This window comes from Aethina tumida, chromosome 6 (assembly GCF_024364675.1).
Source record: "Aethina tumida isolate Nest 87 chromosome 6, icAetTumi1.1, whole genome shotgun sequence".
NCBI lineage: Eukaryota > Metazoa > Arthropoda > Insecta > Coleoptera > Nitidulidae > Aethina > Aethina tumida.
The window spans coordinates 8,252,435-8,265,239 of record NC_065440.1 but is presented as its reverse complement, the minus strand read 5'-3'; the positions used below and the strand labels follow the sequence as shown (position 1 = coordinate 8,265,239).

Sequence of the window (12,805 nt, the reverse complement as noted above, 5' to 3'; positions counted from 1 at the left end):
CTGTTTCTTTGTTCAAGTAAATGTAAACTTTTGATTTTTTTCTTAGACCAATAAGCAAATCTACGCGTTTTTGGCATTTTCTAAAATTAATATTGCTTTTATTTTATTATTGTACACTATAATATATAATCGTACATGCTTCTTTGATTTTAAATTTCATATTAAAATTATGTGTCACTTGATTTTCCAATTTTATAAGGTCTAAGTTAATTTAACTACATAATACAAAATAGACAAGTTATGTAACAATACGAAAAAATAATAGAAGTAATTCAAGAATATTAATATTTTAGGTGAACCAATAATATGAACAAAAAAAAACTATTGTATGTATTTAATAAAAAAAAAAACACAAGTCGATTTGAATGAACATAATACATACTTCAAATAAATCAATAATGTGTGAATTCTTACTATATTTTTATTAATAAAAATTATATAAAATTAATATATAATACAATAATATATATTAAAAATATAATAACGTATACAGTTATTAACTTTTTTTAGTGCTAATAAGTTTTGTGATATTTTGTCGTATAGTTAGTTGTAAACCAATCACATTTTATCATACAAACAAATATAATAAATACATTATACAAATACGGAAGCCGATTTAAAATCTAATATTAATTAAAAAAACTGATCTCAAAGTTAATAGTGACCCTAGCTCTGAATTTGTATTTACTTCAAACTCTTACTTTCGCATCCTCAAAGTGATGAGTTATACAAATCAATGCATGTAACCTGCGTGTAATTTTTTGGGTCGAAATTTAAGTGAAATGTAATAACAAAACAAATGGATATTTTCTGTTCGGGTAGTACTTGACTTAGAAATTTTAGTTCAGTTTTGGTGGTTGAAGAAACATCAGTTTCAAGCAGAGAAACAAATTAGTCTTTTTTAGTCATCAGACGAAGTGTAATTTGGTATAAACTTTTAGAGGTAAGTTTTTTATTCAATTTTAATTTTTATATTGCTGTATTATTATGTATATTTGTTAATTCATGTCATCAATTAATTAATTAATTTTTACTTGTATCTGTCACAATTTTGATATTATTTCATATTTTTGTGTCCTTGGTTTTCCATTGGAGGCGTCTGGATGGATTTGTATTCCGTGTTCATTGTTGGTTGTTAGTTTTTCTCCCCGTGAAATTATGAATAAAGATTGATTTATTTGAAGAATGTATTATGTTCATTTCAAATCGACTTTAGTGTATTTAAAATATATATGATAGTTCGTTTTTTTTATTTATTTTTTATTAAATACATATATAGTTTTTTTTGTTCATATTATTGGTTCACCTAAAATAGTAATATTCTTGAATTATTTCTATTATTTTTTCGTGTTGTTACATAACTTGTCTTTGAGCTATTTGGTATTATGTAGTTAAATTAACTTACACTTTATAAAATTGGAAAATCAAGTGACACATAATTTTAATATGAAATTTAAAATCAAAGAAGCATGTACGATTATATATTATAGTATACAATAATAAAATAAAAGCAATATTAATTTTAGAAAATGCCAAAAACGCGTAGATTTGCTTCTTGGTCTAAGAAAAAAATAAAAAGTTTACATTTACTTGAACTAAGAAACAGGAAACTGAAGAAAATAGGATCATATATTGTGGATAATCTTTTAGAACGAGATGAGAAGTATAACGAATCTACCCAATGTTCACAATTTATTTTAAATGAGATATTAGATCAATTCAAGATTACTAAAAAAGAACAATTTAAATAAATGAAAAATCAATTGGCAATTTAACAACCCATATTATTATTAATAAATGCACCGGCTTACTGCTTCTAATTTTGGAGATGTTAAAATTAAATGAATCTTGTGTCAATGTAGTTAAAAAAATTAATAATTTTTCTACAGAAGCTACGAATTACGGGAAAATTAATGATTCGGCAACAATAAAAAAATTTGAAGAAGAATACAATAAAATTGTAAAGCCTGCTGGTTTATTTGTAGATGTTCTTCATGGATATTCATAAATTATATTGTGTATTTTTATAATTAAATTTTTGTATTTTCAGGAATTATTTCTGAAGACGAAATTGTGGAAGTCAAGTGTTCTTATGAGACAATTATAATATAGAACTTATAGAATATTACTTTCAAATATAAGATCAATTAAATATTATTGGAACTAATCTATGCTATTTTATTGTATATTCAGGTCCAAAAAAGAAACTTCACGTTGAAGTAATTCATACGAATTTTTAGATCAACAAAATGCTGTCGAAATTAGAGAGATTCTATTTTAATTGTCTAGGACAAGAGATACTATTAAATAGCAATTTAAAATATTTTGATCCACCTTACATCAGAGAAGCGCAGGAAAAGAGAACAAAAAATGTCAATTTAATAAAATATTAATTTTTAAAATAATTTGTTTCACTATGTTAAATTCTTATAAACTCCATTCAAATTACAAAGTTTACGCATTAGTTTACTGTAGTTATACATCAAAAAATATTGTGTATAAAAAGTGTTTTGATTTTAATTTATCAGATAATGAAAATTGTATTGTATTATATTATATTGAACAATAAACAGAATTTCCTGTTTAGAGTTCCAGGTTAAAAATTTACCATTTAAATAATATATATTATTTTTGAATTTCTTGTGTGATACAGACTCACATGTCAATGGCTTTCTAACATGTGGCCTATTTGTAATTCTCGGAAAATTGTCACTATACAGTCTTGTTAAATATCTAAGCTTTGACATGACATATTTCATTTACCAAAATATTCTTTATTTTTTTGAGTTATTTGCTGTAGAAAAATGGTAGAAAATGACCTAAGTTTGACCATCAATAACTTTGTTATTAAATAATATTAAGACTTTAAAACTATGTCATGTCAAAGATCAAACATTTGTTAATCTACACCCAAAATTTGAAATAGATTGATTGCGTAGTTTTTGAGATTTGCTCAAGGAGGGAGACGCCGCTCTTAATAAAAATATGTTAAGAATTCATTACATTACAAATTTCATAATCTATTTACAACCAGTAAATTCGCTATAATTATCTCTGTAGTGGAGTCCTGTTCCTTGCAACAAATTTTGCACCCGAACATTTTAAACCTGAATGCTTTTTGATTTAGTGACGGCATCACATTATGGTTTATTTTTTGTTTCATATCCTTCTGAAAGTGTGATTCCTTTTCTAGTAAATGCCTTTCTTATAGTCGTGGTTATTCAAGAAATTCCATACGCTGAGATGTTTACAGACTTAACTAAATATTAAAATTTACGAAATCATTATGTACGAAATGCGGCAAAAAACACGCCAACTCTGACAATCAAAATAATTAGTTCCCTTTGTCGCACGCCGAAAAAGCGTTCGTTCCGCGGTCGTTTCTATATGCGCAGAAATCTTAATATTGACAACAGAGCAATCTCCTTCAAAACCCCCCACAAAACTGCGTTTGTACAGTTTAGGTTGTTCCGTGGTTGGTGATGGTTCGTTCGATGAATCGAATTCTACGCAATTGGTCTGTAAGAATCTAATACAACACTCAGTTTTAAGGTTAGTAGAATCCACTTTATCACATTCATAACACGTATATTATTCGTCGAAAAGTGTAGAACGTAAATCAGACAATTTTGTATATAGACTGTTTTAGTTTACACTTATAGTAATAAAATCTGAATATTTAATGAGAGTTTTTTATTTTTTATGTTGTGGTTTAAGACATTTCAATTAAACTAAAGGTTTTTAAAAAGTCCCTAATGCAATTCAATGTATAAGTTATATTATTTGAGGTTTGTGTGCATTTATTTTTCTATTTATAAATGTGTTCAACTGTTTACAATTCATATATGTACGGTCAGCAACAGATCTATGGTTACACCCTGAAGACGCTATTTGCTTGCAGTGAGTGTGTGGGAGTTGAAGTTCGTATGCGTTTTCAGATGTATTGTTGCAATAAACTCGCATAATTATTTTTTGACAAATTAGGAATACTGATGTGTTCTCATTATGCATTTTGAATCGGATGTTAATGTATAGAACTGTTTTATAGTTACAGGCATGATTGTTTAATTCGTATAATAGCACCTAATTGTTGTCCTATTTCTGATATATTTATTTTAAAGGAAATTTTAATTCATTATGATATAAAATGTTGGTAATTAAGAATTAAATTCATATCGTAAGAAAGTTCTAAAATAAATGTCTATCAATATAAATAAATTATTTATTACAGTTATTATTATTAAACATCAAAAATAAAAAGATTATAAATTTAAACATTAAAATATATAAACTCAAAATTAGGAGGGACAGTAACAATGTACAGTAACAAACAAGCCATTCTGAATTCGAAGTATAACTTCAGATCTGTCGCTGACCGTATAATTTAATTAAATAAAGAAATTCTCCGTTTAATTAATGATATACTAAAAAAAAATTATATTATAATAATTAAGAATTATATTTAGTCAACAGGAGATATTTAATAAGTAGGAATCTTAATATTAATGGAAGGAAAAATACTGTTATTTAACTTTTTTGTGTAATTAGTGTTGCACATTTTGTACTTATAATCTAGTTTTTATAAAACAATTCAAAACGTCTGCAAAGGACATGATTTACGAATAATTTTTTATAAACAATACGATCCATTTTGTCTTCTATTTTAAAAAATTTATATAAAATGAATCTATAAAATTTAATTAAAAAAATATTAAAATACATAATAAAATTTAAACAATACATATTACAAGTTTGGTTTAGGAATAATATAATATTGATCTTCGTTGTTTAACAAAAACTGAATTAATTTCTTGTAACCTTTCCATTTTTTTTTTTGTCAAAAATGTAAAAGCTAATGAAATTGAAATACTGATAAAAATACTGATTACATTCTTAATATTATTTGAATTACTATATCATAATACGGTTTGATTTGGGAATAAAATTGATCTTATTTTAGTGTATGTTAATATTGAAAATCATTTCTCACAAGAGACGGAAGTTGCAACTATTATAAATTGTTCTTTAAGAATTATATATACATTGGAAATATTGTTGTTTTTTTTTTTCAGTACAACACTAGATCTTGATTTTGCTAAATTGGTTATTTTTCCAGATAACGTTGTCGCTCTTAATGGCTTTTAATTCAATAAAAATCCTGGGCATAAGAGGAGTTACTTTTTTTATCAAATTTACTCCATATTGTTGCTACATGTTGGTGTCCGTCTGTGTTTTTTTACAAATCTGTTATATGTTTTCTTCTAACAGGGTACGTCATTGTACCTAATTTAGAGTTCATCCCATCAAAAATAGAAATGTTCAGAAATGTTTAGTGGAACAAAGTAAAAGACATTAATTGTGATACACAGATACTATATTAAAATAAATAAATAAAAATGAAAATCAACAAAAAAGAATGCACGTGTCGATTTGTAAAACGTATTCACCTACTCTTTCTTCTTGTTAATTAAAATAGTTCATTATTGTGAATACTTACTTCCGGCTACTCTTTTAATATCATGTTGTAGAATTAATATTCTTAATTCGTTATGAATTTTAAGTGTAAATGTCAATAATTAAATTTTTGTATATTTTCAGTCAAAAATATTACTGGTTTCATTGTTAAAATATCTCCGTGAATTCTTCACGGTATGTATTTTAAAATTCAAATTCAAGTATTCGCTATGTAAATAAAGGCTTTCTTTTAAAGGAACGTTAGGTTTTTGAACAACGAAATTTTATTTTATAAAAATATACATGATACATAATGTTACAGTACGTGATAATTATAAAAGCATTCTTTGGGATGCAATGCTGCATTACACTTTATGCATATAAAATAGTTCTTATGTCCACAACGGGTTTGTTTATTGTGGTAAACAATCATATGGTCTAACCGAATAAATCATGAATGTGCACAAAATTCAGCTATCGTTCATAAGATCAATTGCAACGGGATTGCAAAAATTCTATAAGAAAACATCTAGACAATTTAGACAAATTTTAACTGGTCAAAAATGGTATGTATGTGCTCTGAATAAATATCCACAAGTTTTCACAAGTTACTTTCAAGGCGTCTTTTTTGTATTGAATGTCGTCTTAATTCGCAATATACAATAATTTCCTCACACATTAGGTTACTATATAAATTATAAAAAATTGCAAGATTTAAATAATTTTTAATTTTTGTACAGTGGATAAAATTATGTTGTTAACAATATTATTGTCTGTCCAGTTTGCAACCCACAACTCTTTGATGTGATCGTGGTGGTGTGAACGTCAGGGAAGATATAAGGTGTTTTGGGTTGTTTGGTTATTTTTTGTTCAGTTATTCATTCTTAGGAGAAATGAGAAGTTACACTGGCATGAAATTTTAGGAAGATAGAAAATGAAATGAATCAGGAACGTAAATATAAAAGGCCAGTCTCACATTTACTGTTGACTAATTTTTCTTTGTATGATACCGACTGTGTGCTTTTAAGTATAATATTACAATCGTTCAGTTATGTATTGCAAAAATATAAATTTTCATTAATATTAATAACTAATATTTAAAATTAGTATAACTTTAATAACTAATATCGATTTTTTTTTTCAGCATTTAACCACAACACTAAAAAGCTTCCCACCAAATTGAAATTGAAAGTTCCTTAGGACAAATGAGAAATTAAAACAGCATATCATTTTATGAGGACAGGACATAAAACGGATCAGAAATGTAAATATAAAAGGCCAGTCTCCCATTTACTGTTAACTAATTTTGCTTTGTATGATACCGACTGTGTGCTTTTAAGTATAATATTACAATCGTTCAGTTATATATTGCAAAAATATAAATTTTTATTAGTATGTAGATGTAGACTATTATATAAAATTATTTTGTTAACTATAAATAAAATAACGATTTTTCTTTTTCAGCATTTAACCACAAAACTAAAATGCTTCCCACCAAGTTGAAAGTTCCTTAGGACAAATGAAAAATTAAAACAGCATGCCATTTTATGAGGGAAGAATATAAAATGAATCAGAAATGTAAATATAAAAGGTCAGTCTCACATTTACTATAAACAAATTTTGCATAGTACACCGATTGTGTTTTTAAAAGTATTGTAAAAATATAAATTTTCATTAATATACGGATAAGTAAATATTAGACATATAGTGATATAAATTGTAAATTTAATCTTATTGTACCAAAGGTCATCACAAATTTTAACTGTTCAATATTGTTGTGTATGTGTTTAGTATAAATGTGTATACTGATCAATTATTTTTGGTTATTGAAATATGATCAGTTATCACAAGTTACCTCAAAGGGTTCTTTTCTGTTTTAAATATTATCACAATGGGTATCAATCTACAATATTCGTCAATCACAATAAGTTAGTAGTATATAAATTATACTACTATATTTTTAACTTTTGTTATATATACATATATTATTTTATAAAATTATTTTAATAAATTGAATAATATCGATTTTTCGTTTTCAGCATTTAACCAAGAAACAAAAAAACTTCGCACCAAGTTGTAAGTTCCTTAGGACAAATGAAAAATTAAACTGGGACAATATTTTATGAGGAAAGGAAATGAAATGAATTTGAAACGTAAATATAAAAGGTCAGTCTCACATTTACTAGAAACTAATTTTGCATAGTATCATACCAATTGTGTGTTTTCAAAAGTATGATTACAACCATTCAGTTTTGTATTGTAAGAATATAAATTTTCATTAATATATGAATAACATATATACAGTACGAAAAGAATTTGATCCATCTCAATCCTGAAAGAGACATGTACAATAGAGACAGTATGTCTCCTACTATGGGAAAGACGTCTACTGTCTCTGTCATGCACGATGCCCCTCCTCTCTAAATTCAGACGGGCAAAAAGCTTTTCCTACTGTATAAGTAAATGTTGGACATATAGTCTAATAAATTTTAAATTTTATCTTATTGTACTTAAGGGTTATCTTACAAATTTTAACCGGTCAAAATTGTTGTGCATGTGTTTACCTCCAAGGTGTCTTTTCTGTTTTAAATGTTGTCACAATTGGTATCAATCTACAATAATTTTTCTCTCACAATAAGTTGGTATATGTTATATTATTTTTTAACTTAACCATTTGTAAGATCCTTAAGACATGAAAATTAAACTGACGTGAAATTTTACAAAACTCTGTTTCACATTTACTATTATCTTATTTTGTCCATTATTATACTGATTGTGTTTTATAAAGCGCAATTCTAACCCTCCAAGTTTGTATTGTATATATATATGAATGGATATAAAGATATTGGATTTCTAGTCTAACAATTTTAAAATTGTATCTTGTCATATTAAAACTCATATTACAAATTTTAACTGTTCAAAAATGTTTATGACACAATAAGTGACTATAATTTATACTATACTCTTTAATTTATCTATTATATAAATAAATAATATTGATTTTTACTTTTAGCATTGGTTTAAAAATTTAAATGAATCAGAAACGCAACTCTAAAAGATTAGATTTACATTTACCATGAACTTATTTTGGTCATTATTATGTGTTTTTAAAAATACTAATTGATTATTTTTAATTTTTTATGTTTAAATTTTTAAAATTTATAATTTTGTATTAATCTTATTTTTTTTAATATTTAAAATAATTTTAATTCTTTTAAATTGATTATAATTTAAATCGAAAAATAAGGTTGTATTGGAAATATGTAAGAGCGAATGTTTTAGTAAAATTTATTAGTAGAAATTGTGTATCCCTTTTAAGTATACAGGTCATAATTATTTCCATATGTTATGTTCAATTTTTTTATTTCAAACGGAGTAATTGAATTTAACATTGTTCTAAAAAGTTCTTTCAGTAACTTTTAGCTTAAAATTCTCAAATTACCCAATATAATATTCAAATTTGTCTAGTTTCAAACCATATTTGATGACATTTGATGAATTTTGTTTATATAATATATTAATGTGTTATATTTTCACGTGTTGAAAAATTTCACCAATGTAAAATTTTCATAGTGAATATCAAATTTTAAAGCATTTTAATAAACTTAAAAATATATTCGAAGAATTTGAATTTTTTCAATATTCTTGTAGTGATTTTTGGGTTAAATTTGAAAATTTTAAATTTGTTTAGTTTCAAATATTATTTGCTGAAATTTGATGATTTTTGTTCATGTGATTGATTGATTTTGTTGTTTGTTGTTTTGATGAGGTTTTGAAAAGTTGAATTTAAAATTTTCTTACTGAATTTCAAATTTCGTGTAATGTATAATATGTTATATGTTTTTAACAAATTTTAATGTATTTTTCAAGTAATTTGAATTTTTTCAAAGATTTTTAATGATTGTTGACTTAAAATTGTAAAATTACAAACTAAAATTGTCTTATTTTAAACATTATTTATTCAATGAAATTTAATAATTTTTGTTTTAATAATTAACTGATTTTGTTACACTTTTTAAATTAATATAAAATTTTATCGCTTGTTCTTAAGGTATTTAAACATATTTTATTTTCAGTATGTTACATTTGAATAATCTTCAGCTAAGATATAGCAGGTAAATTATGTCTTACCATTAAACATAAACTTTCCTTTATCTCCTTCCTATTAATTAAAGAATAATAGAATATGAATTAAATATATATTTTAAGCTTTTTTATTAATAGTTAATTTAATTTAATTTAAAAAATATATTAACCCTGATATGGAAGTAATAAATGTATAATAAATTTATATTAATAGTTAAGTTACTTCAAAAATAGAAATATTAAGTAACACAAAAATAAAAAAAATTATATTTTTCTATTTGTCTTTTAAAATAATTTTTAAACATTTTCTATAAATTCTCAAGTACATTTATTTAAAAAGGTATATTAATCATTTTCTATGAATTGTTAGTTTCAAAACTACTAAATAAAACTGAAAATGTCTAAATTAATATTTTGTCATTTAAAATATTAAGCCAAGTTACGAAGAACTAAACGATAAAGTTTTCAATGTGTTTTATTATGATTTTATTTTATGTTTTTGATTTTATTTTATGAATTTGAAAAAAATAATTCAAATTTATTATTTTATTTTTAATATGAATTTTTATACATCATTTTTGAATTGAGAATTCAAGGACTCCCTACAGTCACTTCCTCTTTAAACATGATATTTGAGATTGTTATTGACTCGTTATCACAATAACAAAGGAATTTAAAACTTTTATGTTTTAGGTATTAGGATCACTTATTTGGAAACCAGTCATCGAGCCTTACCTTCTTCAGCCACTCGAACCAATTGATTGGATCAATTTAGTAGCACACCAAAATAATTGGGAGATCTCGGGTTGCTGCCTCAGTTGTGGACTTTCATAAGTAATTTTATATATGTAGTATGTAATTTGTAACATTGCAATTTATTCCTTCAATAGTATGTATCCACTTGTATACATGTTCAATTGTGTCAACCAAGGTTTATAACCTGCTGCTCTTTGAACATTGGACTTGATGAATTGACAATTATGATTATACCTTAACAAGGATTCAGGAGGTCTTTTTAACCTCTTCAGGATTAGAAAAAAAATTATAAGCTATTAAAATTAAAAAATCAATATGGCAACGCTTGTGTAAAATGAGTGATTCTGTTTACTTTTCCTGGAATGACTCGGGACGAACATTTTCAAAGCATTTTCCACTTTTGTATCTTGTTCTTCGAATACAATTTCTAGAATGATAACTTGAAGGATTTGGCACATTGATTTTAACAGGATATGACCTATTCCATCTGATCGAACTTCTGGCACAACCCGAGTCCATGACTTACGTCTCTTTCGATACAAAAATGGGAGGAATTGAGTGATGGTCTGCAAGGTTTCTTGGGTTTGTTTAGTTTTAGTTGTATCAATTGAAGCTTTGAATTCAAGTAAAGGAGTATTTATTCCTTTTTTGCCTATACAGGATCCAATCATTTATAATTGAGACATTCAAAAAATGAAAAACAATTCTCAAATAATTGTTTTTAATAACATCATTTTAGCGGATAAATCAACTCCACCCATAAACCGATTATACTGAACTACAGCTTGAGGTCTAAATATCTCAATATACTTGTTTGTTTTTCTATACCATCGAACTTTGTCCTGGGGCTCTTTACAAGCAAAAGTCGATATCATGTGTACAATATTATAATCTGCCGATCGTATTATTGTAATATTATCTGAAGAAGTTGTTACGGAACAAGATCTTCGACCTCTCTTTTGAAGAGACTTCCCACCAACTAATTTATAGTCGGTCTCTGATATTCTATTACTTCTAACTGTTCCTACTACATAAATACCCAAGTTCTTCAAATATGTAATTATAGCTATTGAAGTTGTTGAGATTTGGGGCAGATAAAGAATTAAAAGTACAGCAAAACGGTTTACTAAATGACGATACTATACAGTATATGATGTCTGAGGCAACTAAACTAACACTAACACTTCCTGTTTATATTGAGAGATATAAGATTATATTGTGACCCTTTTGTGGAGGCTTGATACATTTCGAACTTTTATATATATCCATCTGCTGATCCACGAACCCATACTTTGAAACCCCACTTTGGTTTAGATTTTATATATAGTGTTTTGTGTCTCTCTTTGAATGAAATGATCATTTCGTTTATCGCCATATATTCTGTTGGTGTTGCAGTATTAGCATTTGAAGTTTGTAGTAAATTTAAAAAATGTCTAATTTTGATAAATTATTATTGTATTATTGTCTGAAATATCATCAATGTTCATAAAATATAAATTTCTTTTTATTTCTTCATATCTCTTTGCCACTGCATAGTATCTGCAATCAGTGAAAACCCAAGACCAGATACAGATTACCAGTACATCCTGTGTGATGGATATTTTATATAAATCATCATTATATTTATGGCAATAAATTGTTTGATTTCGGATACGGTGACCATAAAAGCGTGTTTTCCGAATTGTATTACATATCGTATAGTTTCTGTGATTAGCTGAAAAACTTGTACTTCCTATAAAATTCACAATTTCGATTTTTTCTTTTTTTTCTCGAATAAAACTTGCATTGTACAAGGCATTGTACGGAGGTGTTCAGTCATTGTAAATGTAAATGAAACAAAATATTTCAGAGAAAATCGGTAGTAAATATATATAAAAAAAATAAATATATACATATTGCGCATGCACAAATGTGTACACATGCTAATCTGCATATTTTGCTTAGTGTTACTAATAAATCTTATGTTGTCATTACTTAGTTTGATAAAGAATATGCTGCTACAAACTTATCTAATTTTATGTTGTTGAAAACAAAATTTGTAATTATTTTATGTGACAATATTTTGTTTTATTATTATCATATGTCGTACGTCTTAATAACAAAATACGTGCTAGACTAAACGCGTGCAATGAAACTGGCATATTTTTTTGTTTTTGGGCGAGAGAATGGAAAATTTTGCATGACGCACTCCTGAAACTGGAATTCGGAGGCTAGTGTTCGGTTCTCACGGTCTAAAAACCACTGTCCGGGTACCGATTCTAAAATCATAACCATGCGGAATTGCAGACCGAAGTCGCAGTAAAAAGGGGGTAACTTCGGTACTTTAGTAGATGAACTACAAATTGGGAAAGATGTCACAATGGACGCTCATAGATTGGGTCGTACCTTTTCACGTATCGGCACCGCGGGGTAGAAGGTCTTGAAGACTGTTGGGGTGGTTGGGCAGAGAATTCCGGAGAATTTGGGCATATTTATGCCAGATTTTGGGCAAAGTGGGTACATTTTATTC

General features: G+C 26.3%; 1 long non-coding RNA gene across 1 annotated transcript; it reads left to right on the top strand.

Annotated features, from left to right (window-relative positions):
* The first annotated feature begins 6,614 nt into the window (after positions 1-6,614).
* Positions 6,615-10,525, top strand: LOC126265898 (uncharacterized). Its single transcript, XR_007548385.1, has 4 exons — positions 6,615-6,718; positions 6,919-7,045; positions 7,494-7,620; positions 10,234-10,525. It is a non-coding gene; the product is annotated as an uncharacterized LOC126265898 (long non-coding RNA).
* Positions 10,526-12,805: the final 2,280 nt, after the last annotated feature.